The 23,667-nt window shown below is 41.5% G+C and overlaps 1 non-coding gene across 1 annotated transcript; it reads right to left on the bottom strand.

Moving 5' to 3' along the window:
• Nucleotides 1–5,050: 5,050 nt before the first annotated feature.
• Nucleotides 5,051–5,241, bottom strand: LOC123458009. Its single transcript, XR_006635344.1, has one exon. It is a non-coding gene; the product is annotated as a U2 spliceosomal RNA (small nuclear RNA).
• Nucleotides 5,242–23,667: the final 18,426 nt, after the last annotated feature.

The raw sequence follows: 23,667 nt of genomic DNA, 5'->3' as shown, positions 1-23,667 counted from the left end.
GAAGTTGGATTTAAAAACAGTGGTACCCCAGAACATTTTTTTTTTCAGATTGTTAAAATAAAACCTTGTTAATTTTAAGGTAGAAGCTTGTTTTTTATCCAAATTATACTGAGAGAAACTTGCATCCCTTTAAATATAAAATCTTGGTTCAAGTAAGGTAGAAGTCTGGATAAGAAAACAGTCATAACAAAAGCAATTAATGAAAGAAAATGATATCATTCTCATTTGTACCTGTGCTAAAACCAACATTAGCTTTATCTTAATCATTTAAAATATGCTAATGAGGGCTGGGGAGATGGCATAATGGTTAAGGCATTTGCCTGCAAAGCCAAAGGACCTCAGTTCGATTCCCCAGTACCCATGTAAGCCAGATGCACAAGGTGGCACATGCATCTGGAGCTCATCTGCAATGGCTGGAGGCCCTGGCATGCCCATTTTCTCTCTCTCTGCCTCTTTCTGTCTTGCTCTCTCAAATAAATAAATAAATAAAAATCTAAAATACCAAAGAAAAATTCAAATATCTAAGACAATTTAAAAAAATATTTAAATATAAAGGGATTTACAAAATGTAAAAATAAGAGTTAGAGATGTTTAGTTACTTGGTGCCCTGGCCAGTGGGGAGTTGAAAAAGGACTCAAGGAGAAGCTAACCTGAGTGAAAGAAGGCAAACAGACCCAAGAAGGAGACTATGCTAGGTGTTTGTCATGGCCTTGAGAGTTTATTCTTACATGTAGGTTTATACAGGGTTGTAGGGGGAAGGGGACGTGGTCAGGGCAAGGAGTTGGAGGGGGAAGGGGATGTAGTTAGGGCAAAGATCACAGAGTTACATGAGATCAGCCTAGATTGGTTAAACCACAATGCCTTTGTTTCTTCATCAGCTACCGGCAGGATGGGGGAGTGTTCAGCCAGGTGTACGATCCCATTGTTTCTGGTAGTTGACTATTAGGTGAGGAAGTAGAAACTTAACTTGCTATATGGCAGGCTCTGTTAACATGGCTGAGGTTTGGTTCATAGCTCCCCACATCTCCTCCCTTCTTTCATACAAAAAGAGGGGAAGGCCCTCTTTGCAGCGGTGGGCATTAACCAACTGGGGGAGTAGGGACCTGACTCCTCCCATGGGATGTCTTTTTCCCACAATCTTTGGCCCTTGGTACCTTTTGGGGAGGGGAGGCAGGGCCTATGTGGCCGGAGAGCAAGGCACAGCCTTAGTGATAACAGTTATCACTAAGTTAACAACTTCCATGTAAGTCAGGTTTTTCTCTCAGGGAATTCAGAAGTGGTCAGAAAGGGACCTTCCCTTGCGGTGCTTTGCCTAGCACCCACATTGTTGCCCATATCACACTCACTTTATTGTGAGCTGATATGTATAGGTCTGAATGCTATGCAGCTCCTAAAGGAGGGGTAGCTATTTGGCCAAGACAGGTAGACCGCAGCGATAGCAGAGGTGTAGAGGACAGCAGTATAGTAAATAAGTACAGAATGCAAGATAAAGGGAGAGTGACAGCTGCAGGTGGCAGGTCTTCAGTGGCAACGCCTCGCCAGCTCCAGTCTGTGATAATGGACCTGTAAAGGCTGCACCTTAATGGCTTGAATCTGTTGACATACAAAAGACATGATTTTAATTATAAAAATGGGTCCGATTGTGAGTGAGAGGATTAAGATAAGTAGGTGTTCTGGTACTGATGGCAACCAGGAGAGGAAGGGGAGTCACCTGGCACATCAAGGCCCTGATCAATCAGGTCCAATCAATGACAATGGATTTGGATGGGCTTGGAAATGATCTTGTCAATCTGTCGTTGGATGAAGTGAACGAGCATGTTAATAAAAAATGGTCCTAGTGTGAATATGAGAATGAGGCTAATTAGGGGTCTGACTAGGGGCATGATAAGGGTGAATAGGGAGGACTTCCACCAATCATTGGCAGCTGATGAAAATTGTCTTTGGAGATCTAGGCTGATCTCATGTAATTTTTTTTACTTGGGTTTCTAATAGACCTGTCTCATTAACGTAATAGCAACATTCCTCTCCCAGAAAGAGGCAAGTGCTTCTGCAGTGAGCAGATCTAGTGCTCTCTGATTTTGTAAAGCTACTTGGGTGACTGATGTTATCTGTCTTTTCAAGGAGGAGAGGCACTCAACAGAAGCTTCTATGACTAATTGGAATATTTGGGACAATTGTGCTGTAGAGACCAGGGAGTGGCCTAGGGCTCCTCCGGCAAGGCCGACAGCCACTAGGGAGGTTGCCAGGGAGATGCCTGCCACAAGGGGGAGGAAGACAGCTCTCTTCTGATGATTGGCAGGATGGAAGGCTGGTTCCAGAAGTTCAGCAGGAGTCCAAAGTGTCAATTGTGGCACCAAGGTTACTGGAAGGCAAAGTTGGTCAGAGAGGGATCTGGAGATATTTTTGTAGAGGGTTTTGTTACACAAGAAAAAGAAGCCTTCAGGGGCATAGAGTGTGGAAGAATTAAGGGAGAGAGTCTTATTGCAGAGGGAAGAGTTGCCTCCATAGCAAAAGGGGAATTTGTCATGAAGAAAGTAAGAAAATAATGGAACTTCTGGGATGGGGTTAATGGGATGCCTTGGAGTAGAGGAAAGATTAAGGGGAGCAAGATAAGGAACAGCCATACGAGGGGGGCACTCGAGGGCGGCGCATAGAAAACAAGCAGAGAGGTTACCATTTTTTGTCATTTCAGCAACCATTAGGCCTTCTCTGAGCAGGGCAAGCCAAGACAAGGGGTGGGAGGCAGAGGATAGCCAGGAGGAGAGCTCCTTTTCAGCTTTTAACTTTTGGAGGGTAAATGGACCCAGAAGAGGGACCCCTCCTGCCAGAACACCCCAGTGGATGTAAATTCAGTGGCACAAATGACCAGGAGAAGAGGATTTTTATAAGAGATAAAAGTGACCGTTTGGCTCAGAATTATAGCCTCCACTATCTTTAGGGCCTCTAAAATCTACCACAGGAAAACTAAACATAAAATGCTGACAATTCTCAGGGTATAAGGGAAAAAGTAATCTTTTAGGTCAATAATGATTTGACAATATCCTGCAGGAATTGCTACTGGAGTGGGGAGGCGTGGTTGTAGGGCTTCCATAGGTACCATGGCCTTATTAATTTTTCTAAGGTCCTGGAGCAATCTCCATTTTAAGGGCATTCCAGAAACACTCCACTGTGGGGGCCTCTAGCCTCTGACCACCTGTTTAGATAAACCTATTATTTTTAAAGTCTTAAAGTACCATTGTTTGCTTAGCCCATCACAATGGAGATTACCTTATCCTCAGTGCTTTTTGACCCAGCAGGTTTCTCTGTTTTAGATTCTCCTTTTCCCTTCTTTTTCATCTCTGGCCATCAGCCAGACAAAATTCAGGGAGAACTAGGATAAAGTCTGAGAGAGTCAAGGACATGTCCTATAGTGTATAGTTTGGACCTCTGTGCGAACATTTACAATAGACTTCATTAAACACTTAAAGAAAAAAGGCAATAGGCATAAGAAAAGCAGAAAGCAAACTTCCACAGCTGTAAAGCTGCCTATCCAGGAACTTAGAGAGTCCCAACCAGGCAACACAGACTTAATTGTAGTAAATAAATCATTAGCAGCCTTAGTAGCATCGAAATCAAGATGATTGTTCTGTATAGTTAGAATTTTTTAATGTAAGTTAACCAAATCTAAAAAAAATGTTATCATGGTGCCAAAATTGAGACAGTTACTTTACATACAATAGAGTAGAATTTGGTCTTTTTTGAGCCAAAACAGCTAGGTAAATATTAATATAACCCTTGATAAAGTTTTTGAAAGAAAAATATTATTTGACAACCAATGATTCTGGCTTGAACTTTGATAGCTATTGATTTTATGTACCACAGAAATTTTAATTAACATAAAGCAATTTTATGTTTTACCCATGACTTAAATTTGATAAAGTTTAAGTAAGCTATTCCAATAAATCCCAGGAAGATGAAAGTTATTATTACTGAAATTAAATCACTTAAACCTAAGTGATTAAACTTAGTTATGACTAATAAAATTAGCATAAATAAGACAGAAGCTATCTGTAAAGTCACAATGTCTTTAGGTATGAATACTTTACCTTTGGAAATTAACCATTTCTATGTGAGCCTTTATCTTTAGAATAGTTAAAACCTTGATGAAAAGAGGAACATAATTTACTTTACTGAGAGAGTCTTAAAACCAGTTGTATAATCCTTAAATCATAACAAATTAGCATCAGTGACCTGTTAATGAGTGAGGCCTTATAATAAGACTCAGTTTATCTATTTAATATTTTGTCTAGTGAGAGACTTTATCTAACAGATGTGACTTTAGGTGTTCATAAGAGATGAACTAAAGAGAACCACAGTTATATGCTGTATTCCTTTTTCCTTGTCAGAGACAATTGGCCATTTTTGTCTCTAGTCAGAGTCTGGGGGACACATGGCTTAAACTTGCATGGGGTTTGAGATAAAGGGGGTTCCATCTGTTTTTTTTTTTTTTCCAGAGTCCAGCTTTCCATGAATTTAAGTAGCATATGTTGGAAAGCAAGAACAAAATGAAATTATAGAGCAGAGAGATAAGCATCCTGACATTTCTTTCCTATTCTGAAGTTGTTTGGTTTTACATAGCAAATTTATCCATTTGCAGAACACAAGGTGATAGACTTTTGCCTATGTTTAACCTGGTTAAACCTCCAATTACATCTGTACTTATGACTTTGTGACCCACCTAACATAGGTATCACCTGTGTCTAATGTAAGATGAATTTAGATTAAGATTATGTCCCTATATAAAACTTTTAGAGTATCCTTAAGAGTCTGTAAACAGTTGAAGAATCTCTAACTTTAGGCATGGCATTTAGGTTTAGGCTGAAAATTCTTTCCTACATACGCACATCTTTATCCATATATTTTAACATTCTCAGTACCACTAAAAAAGCATTTTTAATGAGCATTCTATGTCCCAACATTGAAAAATTCTTTCCCAGTTCCTTCAATCAATTCATCTCACCCCATCATTAATTATCTTTTCTCTCTCTCTTCTATTTTTTTAATTTCCCTGAGGGGGTGCACCATTCCTGGAAGTACTGCAATACCAGGTCAATGAGTGGAGTGGATGGAGCAAGCTCCTATTCCAACTCTAAGCTCCAAAATTCCTTTTAATATATTGTTCTCAGACAGAAGCCATATCAGATATTAAACTGATAAGAACAGATACTACACTTGATCTTAGCCAAAAGGCCGAGAAGCGATTATCTTTCTTATAAGGCTTTTAAAAAATTACGCCGAATTGATTAATCCTATTACTAAAAAGAAAGCAGTCTTAATATAATTTTATATCATTAATACCAATAACACACTTGGAAATGATTTTATTAGGAGTAGCTAAGGCAAATTGTGTTCTTATCTTGAGGCAGGCTGGCTCAGAAGTCAGATTAGTTGCCTCCTCCTCTTAAGTAACAGGACATTACAATCTTTTTTTTTTTTTTTAATATCTGACAAATTATAAGTTACCTCTTTAGAGGAAGTTTTGTTGTTTTTAATAATCCTCTATGTAAGGTGAACTTGATCTAGAACAAATATCTGGCAAATTTACTCCTGTAAAAGGCATTTAACTGTTCCTTTTTAATTTCTATGCTTAGGTCTTTGATTTCCTTGAATGGTTTTCTAGAAGAGAAAGGAATGTCACCTGCGTCCATCTCATCTCTTTAGTTACAAACAGTCACAAACAAGACACGACTAGCAAGCACAATGAGCACACATAAACACACACACACACACACACACACACACACACACACACACACACACACACACAGGGGGGGAGAGAGAGAGAGAGAGAGAGAGAGAGAGAGAACAAATCCTCCTGATAAAATCAAAAAGAACTTGAAGTAATGTCAATTTTTTGTGTTTTTAAAATATCTTTTACTATGGCAATTAGTTCCTTTTCACTCTTTGTTAAATCTTTTTTTTCTTTAACCCATGTTCCTTGTGCCTTGAGAGAAGTTTTAACCTTTCAACAATTTCTGCTTACTTAGGGTCTGTCCCATGGTAGAAAAGGAAAGAGGAGAAATGGCAAGACCAGAGGGCAATGTTCCTGGTTGGAGAACTGGCATGGGGGGGTTCCCCGATGGGTATAACCACAATTTTAAGAACAAATGACTCAATAGTCTTTACCTTAATTGCCTAAAATTCATCGCTTACCTCAAACAGATCAGTTTCGCAGGCGGGCTTTTATGTGTTAATCGCGGTACAGGTGTGTATGACAGGTATATTGCCTGTAGTGACCTCTATGCAGACCTTCACTCACCCCTCCGGTGGGGTGGCGGTCAAATGGCTGGGACGGTCATCCACTCGAGTGATGCCCAGGTCACATTTCGTACCTTTGGCCCCACGTTCTTGGGCACAATTGCCCTGGCCAGCAGGGAGTTGAACAAGGACTCAAAGAGAAGCTAACATGGGTGAAAGAAGGCAAACAGGAGGACTTCTGGCTAAGATGGCAACCGCCTAGCTGCGCTGCAGATACTGGGGAAAGAAAGGCAAGAAATTAAGGGTTATCAGGGTCTTCTTGCCAATGGGAGGGCACAGAGTGGGGAAAAACAGGGAATCACGGATCCCCCCTCAGGTGTGTGGTCTACCCACCCCCATACAGCCACCACGCCCCACGCTCCAAGCGGCTGTGCTCTGATCGTGCACCCGCCAGCCCACTGCACTGATTCACGGACCTCCGCTGTTGTGCTTTGATCATGTGTGTTGGCCCATCACATTGTGCTCGGTTTGCACACCCATGGGGGCCACCTCTGCCATGATTAGGTGGCTGCCAGACCCCCTGCTCCTGTGCTCTGATTGCTTGCCCACCAGCCAGCTTCTGCTGTGTCCCGATTCCATGCCCACATCACCTGCCTCTGCACTACAATTGCATGTGCAGTGGGCCCAGTCCCACACAAGCCCACACTGAGTCACTAGCGCCAGCACAGATGCCATCCCCATTCTGTCTGTCACCACCCATCGCCCACTCCCCTGAGGCAGGAGAGCAGACTGTTTGCAGGTCCCAGTGTTCCCAGCCAGAGTTTGGGCACCTTCAGGGCTTGCTACCTCAGTCCCCTTTCAACCTCGAAGGCAGGCAGGTTTGGTGCATTACTGGGTGAGAATTCAGGCAACTTTGGCACCCATGTCAGGCAGTAGATAGGCTGCTTTGGAAAGAGAGAGCAAAAACCCAGGCTGCTTACAGCTGCCCCAGGCTGCCTTGGATTCTCACTGAGCTAGAGCCCAGGCTGCTCCACCCAACTACTTGCCTGTACACTGACATGGGTAGACCACAGCACAAAAGAAATAACGTGAAAAATAAAATGCTAGAAAATCCAGGCAGATCACCCAGTCCAACAAGGATTACATCTAACCATTTTCAATAGCAACAAAAAAAATAAAATACCTTGGAATAACATTAACCAAGGAAGGAAAAGATCTATACAACGAAAATATAAAAACTCCCAAAAAAGAAACTGAGGAGGACTTGAGAAGATGGAAAGACCTCCCATGCTCCTGGATAGGCAGAATTAACATTATGAAGATGACAGTCCTACCAAAGGCAATATATAGATTTAACACAATTCCAATTAAAATCCCTACAGTGTTATCAACAGAGATAGAAAAAATGATCTCAAATTTCATATGGAAAGGCAGAAGGCCACGCATATCCAAACATATCCTCAGTAAAAGAAATACCTCTGGTGGCATCACCATACCTGATCTAAAGCTATACTACAAAGCCATAGTAATAAAAGCCATAGTAATAAAAACAGCATGGAGTAGACTTGAGGACCCGGATTTTGGGTTAAGCAACTATAGCTACTTGATATTCGACCACGGCCTGAACAATATAGGCTGGAGAACAGATAGCATCTTCAACAAATGGTGCTGGACAAACTGGATAACCACATGCAGGAAATGAAAAGTTGATCCACACATTTCACCATGCACTACACTCAAATCCAAATGGCTCAAAGACCTCAACATAAGACCAGAAACTCGAATACTACTGGAAGAAAATTTAGGAAGTACTTTCCATGATATAGGAATGGAAAAAGGCTTCCTGAACAAAACCCCAGTGGCTCAAGTTCTTAAACACTCAACCAATGGGATCATATGAAGCTGAAGAGTTTCTTTACAGACAAGCATATAATAAGCAAAGCCAATAGAATACCCACAGAATGGGAGAAAATATTTTTGGGTTATCCAACTGATAGAGGCCTAATCTCTAGAATTTACAAAGAACTCAAAAGTCTAAACAATAAGAAGACAAATACCCCAATCACAAAATGGGGCGCAGAGTTGAACAGGCAATTCACAGAGGAAGAGATACAAATGACAAACACACACTTAAGAAAATGTTCATCATCCCTAATCATCAGAGAAATGCAAATTAAAACAACTATGAGATTCCACCTTACCCCAATAAGGATAGCCAACATCAAAAAATCAAATGAAAATAAATGCTGGTGAGGATGTGGAGAAGCAGAAACACTCATTCACTGGTGGTGGGAATGTAGGATGGTACATCCACTTTGGAAAGCAATATGGAGATTCCTGAAAAAGCTGACTATAGATATACCAAAAGACCCAGTTATACTCTTTCTGGGCATCTACCCTAAATTCTTCAAACCACAGGCCAGAGAGATTTGCTCAACCATGTTTGTAGCAGCTCAATTCATAATAGCTAAAAGCTGGAATCAACCTAGATGTCCATCATTAGAAGAATGGATAACAAAGATGTGGTATATCTACACAATGGAATTCTATACAGCAGTAAGAAAAAATGACACAAAGAAATTTGAGGAAAAATGGTTGAACCTGGAACAGATCATTCTCAGTGAACTTACCCAATCACAGAAAAAAAAATTGCCACATAGTCTCACTCATCTACAACACCTAACCTGAATCTACCCAAGATAACTTACATACCCAGAAAGCACCTCATGGACTAGACAATAGGATGGATGGGGAGGGCAGGGAGGGCATCAAAGGGTGGAAAACAGTAATCTGGACCCAAATGGCAATGGTACCATAAAATTCTACTTCCTAAAAGACAGACCAAATGGCTGAACCTTCATTAGACCCTTACAGGAAACACCTGAACCACAAGACACTGGAGAGGGTAGGATCAAGACTAACCTAAGTCTTCTACATCTTCCCTCCCTCCCTCTCCCCCTCTCCCCTCCCCCTCTATCTCTCTTCTCTAACTCTTGTATATTAGTTATGTTTTTCCTCAATTTCTTAGTGGGCACTGACCTGTAACCCCCACTACCAGCTTGGGGCTAGAATCCACAATGAGCTTTTGATCAAAGAAACCCAGAAGGTTTCCCCAAACAATGACAGATTTCTGTCAGAGTACTTGATGACCCACCAAAGGCCAGTGGTAAGACCCTATTGCTGAAGACTCCATATGCAGCTGACACGTAAAATGGAATGGCATGGCTGGAAGCCAGGATAGAGTCAGTCCCCAGATAGTCAGCGTGTCTAGTGCCAGAAGGTGTTACATGGGAGACTGGAGGAAATGACCAATATCTGTCCAAGAACTCATTATCTAACCTAATTAGCAACAAATAACCTGATGTGATGCCCACACAAGTGCAATAGTGACACACAGCCATGGTGGGGAACCAACTGCTCTTGATTTGGCTAACTGATCCCCGGATGAAATATCAAGTCTTTGTAAGCTACTTTTTTTGTTGTCTTTTTGAGGTAGGGTTTCACTCTGGCCCAGCTGACTTGGAATTCACTAGGTAGTATCAGTGTGGCCTTGAACTCACAGCGATCCTCCTACTTCTGCCTCCTGAGTGCTGGGATTAAAGGCCCAGCTTGTAAACTACTTTTATAAACGCTCGTAAAAAACAGAATATTTAAGAGTCTATGTTGTAAGTATACAAGCAGATATTATTAAGCAAAGAAAATAAGGGTTACTCTAAAGGAAAACGTATAATTTTAAAACTTTAGTTTTTACATCAATTTAGTGTGCATTAGTAAAAGTATGGTAAAAACTAATAAATCTGGAGACTTCCGGTTAAGATGGCAGCGTAGGTACCACGCCAAAGCAGCCTAGGGGGGGAAAGACCAAAAAAACTCAGCAAAATACACACTTTTACTAAAAAGTGAGGTGTATAGGAAATTGAAGTGGCAGCAGGGAAGTAGAAGAGTTCTAGAGCATCCAGAGCCTGCACAGGAAATCAAAGAGGAAATCAAAGGAATCAAAGAAGAGGCAGGACACCAATTTAATGAAATAAAGAAGGCAATCCAAGACATAAATAGGGAAATAGAAATAATAAAGAAAAACCAGTCAGAATTACTAGCAATGAAGAACACAGTTAATGAAATAAAAAACTCTGTAGAAAATCTGACCAGTAGGATGGATGAGGGAGAGGACAGAATATCTAAGCTAGAAGATCAGGTGGCAGACCTAATGCAGTCCAACAAAGAGAAAGACAAACTTATAGAGAAGTATGAGTGGGAATTTCAAGATAGTCGGGACACTATGAAAAGATCCAATATAAGAATTTAGGGCATAGTAGAAGGAGAAGAAATCCACTCCAGAGGCATAGTAGGCATCTTCAACAAAATCATAGAGGAAAATTTCCCCCAAATTGGGAAAAAGGTGCCAATACAGATACAGGAAGCCTTTAGAACCCCAGCCAGACAAAACCCAGAAAGAACCTCTCCTCGCCATATTATAATCAAACTTCCAAACACACACACCAAAGAAAAAATATTGAAAGCAGTTAGAGAGAAAAATCAAGTTACCTACAAAGGCAAGCCCATCAGGATTACAACAGATTATTGAACACAAACTTTTAAAGCCAGAAGGGCTTGGAGTGATATATTCCAAGTTCTGAAAGATAACAACTGTCAACCAAGGTTACTTTATCCTGCAAAGTTATCCGTTCAAATAGATGGAGAAATAAAGACATTCCATGACAAAAGCAGGTTAAAGGAGTATTTGAAGACAAAACCAGCTCTGCAGAAAATACTTGATAGAATCCTCCATGCTGAACAAAAGGAAAAGGACACACATAAAGAACCTAGAAAAAACCAGCTATACTCAAATACCAGTTAACAGAAGAGAGCACAGGTAGAACCAGAAACACACACACACACACACACAAATGGCAAACATAAATACACACCTTTCAATAATATCTCTTAATATCAACGGTCTCAATGCCGCAACGAAAAGACATAGATTTGAAGACTGGGTTAAAAAGCAGGATCCTACAATTTGTTGTCTCCAAGAAACTCACCTTTCTACAAAGGATAGACATTATCTTAGGGTGAAAGGTTGGAAGACAGTGTTTCAAGCAAATGGGCCTAGAAAAAAAGCAGGGGTTGCTATCCTAATATCAGACAGGATAGACTTTAGTCTGATGTTAGTCAAGAAAGATAAGGAAGGTCACTTTATATTGATTAAGGGCACACTCCAACAGGAGGACATTACAATCCTAAACATATATGCACCTAACATGGGGGCTCCCAAATTCGTCAAACAAACACTATTAGAACTAAGGTCACAGATAACACCAAACACAGTGGTGGTGGGTGACTTTAACACCCCACTCTCATCAATTGACAGGTCATCCAGGGAAAGAATAAACAGAGAGGCATCTGGACTAAATGAGGTCATAGAAGAAATGGACCTAACAGATATATACAGGACATTTCATCCAAAGGCTGCAGAATATTCATTCTTTTCAACAGCACATGGAACATTCTCTAAAATAGACCATATATTAGGACACAAAGCAAATCTTAACAAACTCAGGAAAATTGAAATAATTCCTTGCATTCTATCTGACCACAATGGAATTAAACTACAAATCAGTAGCAAGAAAGGCTATAGAGCATACACAAAATCATGGAAACTAAACAATACACTACTAAATGATGAATGTGACAATGAAGAAATCAAAAAGGAAATCAAAAAATTTATAGAGTCAAATGATAATGAGAACACAACATACCAAAATCTCTGGGACACAATGAAGGCAGTTCTAAGAGGTAAATTTATAGCCTTGAGTGCCTATATTAACAGAAAGGTTGCAAGTAAATGACCTAATGCTTCACCTTAAAGCCTTGGAAAAAGAAGAATAAGGCAAACCAAAAATCAGTAGAGGGGAAGAAATAATAAAGATTAGGGCAGAAATTAATGAAATAGAAACAATAAGAACAATCCAAAGAATTAATGAAACAAAGAGTTGGTTCTTTGAAAGGATAAACAAGATTGATAAACCCTTAGCAAATCTGACCAAAAGAAAGAGAGAAGAGACACAAATTAATAAAATCAGAGATGAACAAGGTAACATCACAACAGATTCCAGAGAAATTCAAAAAATCATAGGGACTTACTATAAAAGCATATACTCCACAAAGTATGAAAATCTGAAAGAAATGGATGATTTCTTGATCTATATGACCTACCTAAATTAAATCAAAATGAGATTAATCACTTAAATAGACCTATAACAAACATGGAGATCCGAACAGTTATCAATAATCTCCCAACTAAAAAAGCCCAGGCCGAGACGGATTCACTGCTGAATTTTACCAGACCTTTAAGGAAGAGCTAACACCATTGCTTCTTAAGCTTTTCCAGGAAATAGAAAAAGAAGGCATTCTACCAAACTGGTACGTCTACGGCGACGTCGGCTGTGTAGCAAGCAGAGATGCTTCTGTACTGGATGAGAGCTGAGGACAGAGGGCCAGCACTCTTCAGAGGGATGCCCCCAGTGACCCCTTGGCAGTCAGTTACTGTAATGGTTCCTGCTGCCCATGTCACGACGACCTAATTGCTGGCGCCAATGAGCTGTTTTCTGCGCTCTGTTTCTTTCCTGCTTCCTTCTAGTTGTTTGTCAAAGAACAGCTAGTTTCTACGCTACGCTTACTATTAATCATGCATGCAATCAGAGTACAAAAAACAATTTGAGTATTGAATGTGCCCCTCCTATGATTAGGGCAATGGAGGAAATGTATAACTCTACTAGGAATAAAAAATTAACTCTAAAACAGTTTTTAGATGGTGTAAAGTAGAAACAGCTTATGATGTTTTAGAACAATACTGATCCTGAGAAAGTGAAAGTAGAAATGTTAATCGGTAATGTTCATAAGAAGCATGACAATTCTGCAGAAAAGAAGTTACAAAAGTTGGGGTATTCCCACCAGAACGCTTCCTGGGGGGTATGTTCAGTACTTGATCAAGGGCTGATAGTAGACTCCCAGAGCTGGGAACTACCTAGATCCACTCCCCTATGAGGGAGGATATGATGAATTCGGTAATAGATGAATGAATTATGAAGGAATAAGGAGGCTATGGCATTCTCTTCCATTTATGAAATGCTTAGCAAGGACACGTAAGCCTTGGTACTTATACTCTAGACAAGAAAGAAAAGAATTCCTGGAAAACATTAAACCAGCCTTAAAATATTGGTGGTCTTTTGGATAGAAACACTTTTATAATGAATATGAGGATTATATAAATAATCTTATAAGTGGAAAGAGATGGCTCTCTGCTCGGTTTATAAAAAATAAATAACCTATTGTTCACCTTACATCCCTTACCCCAAGCTTCTATTCATGTAAAGCTGTGGTCAACGATGCAAGGCATCCTTCTTAAAAAATGGGTACAGTTCCTGCCTGATCAACATTGCATGTATGCTTACAATAGAACAATACTTAAGATTGTTTAGATTAATGATTTCTGAGATCACTTGTTGGCTTGCTAAGTTTCCCTGTTCAATCTTCATGAAACCTTCAGTAAATTGCAGCAGCATATTCTACCTAGAGTGTGTCTGTCTGTCATTTCCTCGCCAAATCCCGAGTTCTCCTTGAGCCTTCGCCCTTGTTCTCCCTCGGTCCTGATCTCCCTGAGAGTCAGTCCGCGGCACCAAACTCCTTCTATGAGGCCAGCATCACCCTGTTACCAAAACCAGGCAGATAGAACAAAAAAAGAAAATTACAGACCAATCTCCCTCATAAACATAGATGCAAAAATTCTCAACAAAATATTGGCAAACAGAATACAAGAGTATATCAAAAAGATCATTCACCCTGATCAAGTAGGCTTTATCCCAGAGATGCAGGGATGGTTCAACATACGCAAATCTATAAATGTAATACATTACATAAATGGGTTGAAGGACAAAAATCACATGATCATCTCATTAGGTGCAGAGAAAGCATTTGACAAAATCCAACATCCCTTCATGATAAAAGTCCTACAGAGACTGGGAATAGAAGGAACATATCTCAATATAATAAAGGCTATTTATGACAAGCCTACAGCCAACATATTACTAAATGGGGAAAAACTGGAGCTTTTCCACTAAAATCAGGAACAAGACAAGGGTGTCCACTGTCCCCACTTTTATTTAATATAGTTTTGGGAGTCTTATCCATAGCAATAAGGCAAGAGACACACATAAAAGGGATACAAATTGCAAAGGAAGAAATCAAGTTATCATTATTTGCAGATGACATGATTCTATACATAAAGGACCCTAAAGACTCTACTAGCAAGCTGTTAGAGCTGATCAAAACCTTCAGCAATGTAGCAGGATACAAAATAAATACACAGAAATCAGTAGCCTTCATATATGCTAACAACAAACACACAGAGGATGAAATCAGATAATCACTCCCATTCACAATTGCATCAAAAAAAATAAAATACCTTGGAATAAACCTAACCAAGGAAGTAAAGAATCTATACAATGAGAACCTTAAAACACTCAAGCGAGAAATTGCAGAAGACACTAGAAAGTGGAGAAACATCCCTTGTTCCTGGCTTGGAAGAATCAATATCGTGAAAATGGCAATTTTACCAAAAGCAATCTACACATTTAATGCAATCCCTATCAAAATTCCAAAGGCTTTCTTCATGGAAATAGAAAAAACAATCCAAAAATTCATTTGGAATCACAAAAAACCTCGAATATCTAAAATAATACTGAGCAACAAAAAAGAGGCTGGTGGTCTCACCATACCTGATTTTAACCTATACTACAGAGCCATAGTAACAAAAACAGCATGGTACTGGCACAAAAACAGACATCTAGATCAGTGGAACAGAATAGAGGACCCAGATGTAAGCCCAAGTATATATAGCCACCTGATATTCGATAAAAATGCCAAAAATACTCATTGGAGAAGAGACAGCCTCTTCAGCAAATGGTGTTTTGAAAACTGGATATATATCTGCAGAAGGATGAAAATAGATTCTTCTCTCTCGCCATGCACAAGAATTAAGTCCAAATGGATTAAAGACCTTAACATCAGACTGGAAACTTTGAAACTGCTAGAGGAAAAAGTCGGGGAAACCCTTCAACATATTGGTCTTGGCAAAGACTTTCTGAATACAACCCCAATTGCTTAGGCAATAAAACCACAGATTAACCACTGGGACCTAATGAAATTACAAAGATTTTGCACCGCAAAGGACACAGTGAAAAAAGCAAAGAGGCAACCTACAGAATGGGAAAAAATCTTCGCCAGCTATATATCTAATAGAGGATTAATATCTAGGATATACAAAGAACTCAAAAAGTTAAATAATAAGGAGCTAAATAGAGAATTCTCAAAGGAAGAAATACGAATGGCATATAAGCATCTAAAAAAATGTTCTACGTCACCAGTCATCAGGGAAATGCAGATTAAAACTACATTGAGATTCCATCTCACTCCTGTCAGATTGGCCACCATCATGAAAACAAATGATCATAAATGTTGGTGGGGATGTGGAGAAAAAGGAACCCTTCTGCACTGCTGGTGGGAATGCAATCTGGTCCATCCATTGTGGAAAACATTGTGGAGGTTCCTAAAACAGCTAGAGATTGATCTACCATATGACCCAGCTATAGCACTCCTAGGCATATATCCAAAGGACTCATCTCATTTCCTTAGAAGTACATGCTCAACCATGTTTATTGCTGCTCAATTTATAATAGCTGGGAAATGGAACCAGCCTAGATGTCCCTCAACTGATGAGTGGATAATGAAGATGTGGCACATTTATACAATGGAGTTCTACTCAGCGGTAAAGAAAAATGAAGTTATGAAATTTGCAGAAAAATGGATGGACCTGGAAAGTATTATACTATGTCAGGTAACCCAGGCCCAGAAAGCCAAGTGCCACATTTTCTCTCTCATATGTGGATCCTAGCTACAGATGTCTGGGCTTCTGCGTGAGAATGAAAATACTTAGTAGCAGAGGGCAGTAAATTGAAAAGGAGACATAAAGGGTGGAGAAAGGAAGGGAGGAGGATACTTAATAGGTTGATATTGTATATATGTAATTACAATGATTGTAATGGGGAGGTAATATGATGGAGAATGGAATTTCAAATGGTAAAGTGTGGGGGTGAGGAGGGAGGGAATTACCTTGGGATATATTTTATAATCATGGAAAATGTTAATAAAAATAAAAAAAAACTAATAAATCTGTTGTCAGAAACATAATAAGGCATTTTGTAAACATTACTAAAAACAAAATCATTTCTACAAAATTTGAATTTTGGATTCTAAAATTTACTAACCTTTATTTCTTTTTTTTGTTTGTTTGTTTTTTTTGTTTTTTGAGGTATGGTTTCACTCTAGCTCAGGCTTTCCTGGAATTCACTATGGAGTCTCAGAGTGGCCTTGAACTCACGGCGATCCTCCTACCTCTGCCTCCCGAGTGCTGGGATTAAAGGCATGCACCACCATGCCTGGCTAACGTTTATTTCTTTAAACATATTCTAAGGAACTTAAAACTTGATCTAGGCATTTCATTTAACATTTTAAATCTAGAAATATATTTTATTTCCTTTTTATCTCTAAGGCCAGTTCTCTGGATAGGAGGGAGTGGATTTTTCCTTTCTAGTTTTACCATGTGAAAAGAAAACTGTTATCAAAGGCAGCCAAAGAAAAATAACATCTTTGACATCTCTGTTTTAAAACCTTTTCAAAAAAGTTATTTGCTAGCAGAGAGAGGAGAGAAAAACAGAAGCTGTAAACGAACTCTAGATGTATGCATCACTTTGTGAATCTGGCTTTATGTGGACACTGGGAAATCAAACTCAAATTATGTCAGAGAGAAATACATAGAGGGTTTTTGCCAACACCCAATGGGCTGTCGGGGCCCAGGCACAGGACGGCTGGCCTTCAGTCAATTCTGAAGAGTGGCCTCAGCCAAGAGACATCAGTTGTCAGTTCGTTTTGTCTGGTCCTGTCGAAGACACAAACCAAAAATAAAGGAGGAGAAGGAGAAACCTGCCAGCCCTCAAAGACATGGAGGCAAGGCTGCATGGGCTGATGTCTCCTAGTCCCTCTGGGAGAGCACTCACCCACCCTGTCCATCTCATCAGTGCTCCCTGCAAGAACTGGGGCTGAGGCTTCAGCAGTGGGCTTGGTGTCTCTTCTGGGTGTAAGTGCCAGCACCTGTAAAGGAGGGGGTGAGGAAGGGAGGAAAGACTTCACCCAGGGGAGAGGCTCTTCTATCAGGTTCCTCCAGGTCACAATATAAGGGATTTGATCAGGGTGTCTATTCCTAGGGTGAAAGACAGGTGTTTTTTTTTTTTTTCAACTTCTAATATGGTATTCAGATGAAACATTCCCTCTGGTGGCCATCCTACATCAAAGGTGGGCCACTCAGAGGTACAGAGCATGATCCATTTGCCTTTCTTAACAGCTACTCCATTCTCTTGGGCAACATTTTTGTCGTCCCTCCAGTGTGCCAGACAGAGTCCTAGAGGGGAAGAAGGTGTCTGTCCCATGTTATAAATGTCCAGGGAAAAGTATCTGTAGGATCAGGGTGAGTGTAACACAGACACACAAGTACAACACAAACACAGAGTGCCCAATAGAGAGCTATGCGCACTTCAGAGCTAAATTCAAATCTGTGATATCCAAACGAGTCTGTGTCCTTAAGGGATGGCTCAACAATACCAAACACGGTACGAATGGGAGCTGGTCTCCCCAAATCCGTGATGGCCAAAGGAGTCTGTGTCCTTAAGGGATGGCTCAACAATGCCAAACATGGTACGAATGGGAGCTGGTCTCCCCATCAGGTTGGCTCTGTCCTCCAGGACAGGGTCCCCACTCAAATGAGAGAACAAGATGTCTCAAACCTCCTCCAGGTCTGCCCTTATGGTGCATCCACCAGGGACATAAGACCTGTTCAGAATTACAGAATTACAAATGCCGCGAATGCAGCTTGCCAGCAAACTGAAAGTAAAAGGGAAAAAAGAAAAAAGGAAAAGGAGCACTCAGTTACTCACCCAACTGGTCGGAGAAGAAACCTTCAGGGTCCTGGGTTCATTGGGGGGTGTCTGGGGATCCTGGACAAGCCCCCACGATGTTGTGCCAAGATCCCTGACCAGAAGCCAAGACCCCCAGTCACCCAGGATTCACCTAGAGGACTGCCACAGAAGCCGAGACACTTGAATGTAAAAGCAACAGGTTTCTTTTAATGTCAAGCTTAAGCAGGGACTCAATCCACACAGACTGACGCAGTGGGAGTGGGAGAAAGCCCCGCCCTTCTAAAAGTAGGGGTTTATAAAGGGAAAAGACCGGGAAGGGGATAAAGAGGTTACATCACATTGCATCTTTTAAAATGATTGGTTCCAAGAAGGCGCATGCGGGAACATTTCTAGTTGCTTATCTCTGGTCAGAAGACTGCTTGCAGAACCTATCTTTTGCAAGAGGCCAGAGGCCCCCACAGCTAAGTATTTCTGGAATGTCCTGTTGAGCAAGCGAGCATGAGTTACAGAAGTAAAGGTCAGCACGTTAGTCAGCTAGTTCCTTATCTGAGCTGAGCCTGGGCTCCTCTTTTGTTCACAATGATTTGTCCTAAAATGGCAGTGCCATTGTTTAACTATTTATGTGTTATTTCTTTTTGGTCTCTCATCCTTTCTTCAATTCCCCAAGTGAGAGCAATTGTGTTAAGGCAGAGACTTGAGTCCTGAGAGCCAAGCTAAGCAAAACAAGAACTTTGTATAATTTGAATTAAGGCAAGGACTTGTCAAATTAAATCTCGATTGAGATTTGTATAACATTTTGTTTAAAATTTTAATTATGTGACTTTTAAAAGGAACTTGGGACTAACTTAACAGTCTTTATCTGTATGTTTATTGAGAGGAACAGTGAGGGGCAGCAGCCTTCCCACAGGATGAAGGCTGAAGCACTGAGTCAGGCTGGCATTCAAACTCATAAGGAGGATCCTAAGGCAAAGAGACTGAATCAGCTGCATGTCCAAGGGAAGCAGATAAGGGATCAAAATTATTTGCTCAGAATTGGCTCTTTAGCAGAATTGACTAGGGAAGACTGGATGTCTCCATTCTTTATGGCCTTGTAAGCTTACGGTTAATTATAAACTCTTTAGTTCCCTCTAGTTTTCAGGGAAGGCTATTAACCTTTCAGTGCCCAACCACCAATATTGTCTCCTTAAGTGCAGGTTGGTGAATTTATTAGGGGGCTCAGACCTCCTTTAATTTTGTTGATGGTCCCTTTGTTTATTTTGAGCTGTTTTAGGATCCTTTTTTTTTTTTGTCATTGTTATTGGATACATTTTTATTTGCTTTCAAAATGTTTGTTATTTGCTCTCAAAATGTTTGTTTTAAGGTATCCATTTTGTTTGCTTTGAAAGCATTTTGGTTTTGACCATTGAGTTTGTTGTTTGCATGCAGATACTTGAGAGCATCTTGATTTCTGACTATTGTGTTTGGTTTGTGTTAGGTAGGACAAGGGTACCAAGATGGAGTTGAAATGAAGGAAGAGAACAACAGCAGTCTGATTGATGCAACTTTAGGTATTTATATTGCCTAACTGCCACTCCCCTGACTTAACAATGCCCTCAGTCATATAGATTTCTGCTGATCTTATCTCAGAGACAGCCTCGCTCCTCTCCTGGTAACATCTTTTCTTCCTCTGCCCTTTGATCTCTCTCCCTCTGACTATCTAGTGTAAGATTCCCGGGGGAGGGGGAACCTTCCATGGTGGGAGACCCGCGCCCAAGAACCAAGACCGAGCCACTGGATGCAAAGGCAAGAGGCAGCTTTATTGTTCGCACAGGTGCCTGTGGGCACCCCAGTCCTTCGAGAGGCTGAGCGTGCCAGGCAAGGGGAAGGCTCTCTTTTTATAGGGTTTAGGGAGAGCAGAAGCAGGTTTACAGAAGCAGAAGCATGATTTCAGTCCCAGCACTGATTACTGGTTACTTATTAATAGACTTGGAGTCGGTGGGGATCCTCTTTTTTTTTTTTTTTTTTCTCAGAAACATCCTGACAGGGTTATCTATAGTACATTAGGCGGGGTTAATGGTCAAGCTATGGTCACAAGGTTGTTTGCCTGTCTGCATCTGGGGGTCACAAGGTTGTTTGCCTGTCTGCATCTGGGGGTCACAAGGCTGTTTGCCTGTCTGCATCTGGGGGCTGTTTTTGGCTCCTGGTATTTTTCCATGGGTTTTACATTCCCCCATTTCTCTTGGAACTGAGTAAAATCTTTTACTTATAATCCTATGTCATTTTGGCTTAATGGCTGATACTGACTAGTGAGGACGAGCGCCTGGATAACTGAGAGCCTGTCCCGTATAAACTGTACCAGCCTATTGAGAATACATGGACCAAAGGTTAATAGGAGCACAAGAATGAGCAAAGGACCCAGGAGAGTGGATAAGAGGGTGGTGAACCAAGGGGATTTATGAAACCAACTTTCGAACCAGCCCTGTCGTGACTCTAGCAATCTCTGCCTCTGGGCTAGTCTTTCCCTGAGCATTTCCATAGATTCCCGGACTATGCCCGTGTGGTCAGCATAAAAACAGCATTCTTCCTTAAGGGCAGCACAGAGGCCCCCTTCTTTTAGAAACAACAAGTCTAGGCCTCTTCTATTTTGCAATACTACCTCTGAAAGGGAAGTAAGGGAAGTTTCTAGAGCAGAAATAGATTTTTCTATGGCCTGTAAGTCTGTGGTTATCGCTTCTTGTAGGGCTCGGGTCTGCTCAGAGTGTACCAGGGCAGTTGTTCCAGTTCCTATCCCCGCTAAGATTCCTCCTGCTCCCAAAAGGAGGGCGATGGTAAGGGTTATGGGCTCCTGCCTAGGTCTGTTTTCAAATACCTGAAGAATGGATTCTGATCTATGGTAGGTAATGTGTGGCCATAACTGGACTAGGACACAGTAATCAGCAGTAGAACTAAGGACAATAGCAGAAACGCAAGGAGTCAGTCCTGTATTACAGGCCCAATAGGTTCCATTTGGAGATTCTAAGTAATAAGCTCCAGGGGACACAGGAGTAGTTTTGTTACATAAATGTTGAAGAGTAGTGGGTATGGTCCCGATACAGGAGCCCTGGCCAGTTACTTCTGCAAGAGTTAATTTATGAGATGCAACAGCAAGACATCGAGTAGGAATGTTAGTGGAATTGGTAATATTTCCTGGTAAGGCTATGCCTTCATAGTAAGGAGGGTCAGCAGTTAAACAGAGCCAGCAGTCTTGGGTATAGTTACTCTTAGAGGCATTTAGGGAGAGATAAGCCCCCTGTATTAGACTAAAGAGTCGATTACCTGTTCCCTGGGGTTTATAGGGATGAGTGGTTGGTCTTTTAGGAGGGGGAATTATAACATTGGTAGGTTTAGAAGGCGGGGCCAAGGAAAGTGGGAGTCGGGGGATAGGTTTTTGATCTGGTAGAACTGGGTTGGGGCCTATTGGACTTATGTCAGTCGATAATTGGAGCTTAATAGTAAGGAGGAAACCTGGGTCTGGCCCATCTATGTAAAGACGGACCCCCCAAGTATGGCCTTTGAGCCATGTCCTATCTGCCTTGCCGGGAGAAGTGAAAGTAATGTTTAGAAGCATCTTGTTACCCTGATTTAGGCGAGTTACAGTAATAAAATCCCAGGAGGATTTGGGTTGCCAGTATACATTTCCAGTGGTTTCACATCCCCAGTTTTTACAATAATAGTCCACTCTAGTTCCACAGTCTGATGCCTGGGCATGTTGGGGGCAAACATATGGAGTGGAGTTTAACAACTATCTGGCAGGTTTGGAGTAACATCCTGGGCTAACAGGAGGGTTGTGTCTCTTCCGGTGAGTCCTTCTTAAAGTCTCTTCAAAAGGTTTTCTATGGGCAGTCAAGGCGCACAGACTGGGGGTTAAGGAGGGCCACCATGTCCATAATGGGGCAGGGGAGGTATTAGACCAAATAATTTGTCCTCCCTCAGAAATGACTAGCCAAGTCAAAGATAAGGGAAGGTGAGGACTAGCAGAGACGTTACTCACAAAACTGAAAGTTAAGAAGAGGCATGTTAAGATCGAGAGAGTCTTATCTTTAGGGGATTTGGAGTGCAATGTGCTTTCCATGATGCGAGGTTTGGTGGTGTGCTGTCTGGGTACTCTGTCAGGGCAGCCTTGACGTGGGAGGCGTGGATCCAAGTGGCGATTCCGTCTACTTTTAAGGCCGTGGGAGTTGTCAGGAGCACGGTGTAAGGTCCTTTCCAGCGAGGTTCCAGATTCTTGGTCTGATGTCTACGGACCCAAACAGAGTCCCCTATCTGGAATGAATGGGGGATTAGCGGTTTATTAGTTGTCTCTTTATAGGCAGCTGCTAGAGGTTTCCAAACTTCCTGGTGTACCAACTGTAGGGCCTTCAAGTGAGCCTGTAGGGTGGGGGTATCAGTAAAATTAGAAATTTCTGTAAGCATGAAAGTGACAGCTGGTGGGGGACTGCCATAAAGGATTTCAAAGGGGGTTAGGCCATGAGGGCCTGGGGTGTTTCGGGCCTTGTAGAGGGCCAGGGGTAGGAGTTGTAACCAATCCTTTGAGCCAGTTGCAAGCGTTAACTTAGATAAAGCCTCTTTAATTGTTCTATTCATTCTTTCTACCTGACCTGAACTCTGGGGTCTGTATGCACAATGTAACTTCCAATTGATCCCCAGTGCCTTGGCCACTGACTGACTTACCTGGGAGACAAAGGCGGGCCCATTGTCTGACCCGAGTGCCTGTGGCATTCCATACCGAGGAAAGATATCATCTAGTAATTTCTGGGTTACCGTTCTGGCGGTTTCATGCTTGGTGGGAAATGCTTCTACCCATCCTGAAAAAGTGTCTACAAAAACTAGGAGATATTTGTAACCATACATACCCGGTTTTATCTCAGTGAAGTCAAGCTCCCAACAAGCCCTGGGTTGGTGTCCCCTCAGGCGAGACCCAAGGGCCATCTGGGCTCGTCCAGCATTTACCTGAGCACACACCTTGCAAGTGTTTGCAACTTCTTTTAGGATTGAACCTTTGTTTAGAAAAAGATGTCCTGTTTCCTTTTGTTCTAGTAGAGTATTCATCTTCTGAGCACTCATGTGGGTTAGCCTGTGAAGTTGCTTAATGAGGAGGGCTGTAATCTTTTGAGGTACAATAGTCTTTTCTAGGTAAGTCCATTTGCCGTGGGCAGCATCATATGATGCCCCCAGTTTCTGAATCAAGTCCAAGTCCTCATTCGTGTATTCCCATCCCGGAGTTGGAGATGCTGCTTTAGGAGTCCCCTCCTCAGTGGCCATCAAAATCAAGAGTTGGGGTCCCAGAGCTGCCTCACGGGCGGCTTTATCAGCGAACCTGTTCCCTATGGCCTCGGGGCTGTTTCCTTTCTGATGACCTGGACAGTGTATAATGCTGAGTTTC

The sequence above is a fragment of the Jaculus jaculus genome, chromosome 1, assembly GCF_020740685.1.
Source record: "Jaculus jaculus isolate mJacJac1 chromosome 1, mJacJac1.mat.Y.cur, whole genome shotgun sequence".
Lineage (NCBI taxonomy): Eukaryota > Metazoa > Chordata > Mammalia > Rodentia > Dipodidae > Jaculus > Jaculus jaculus.
The sequence above is the reverse complement of the archived record's forward strand: the minus strand, read 5'-3'. Positions and strand labels throughout refer to the sequence as shown.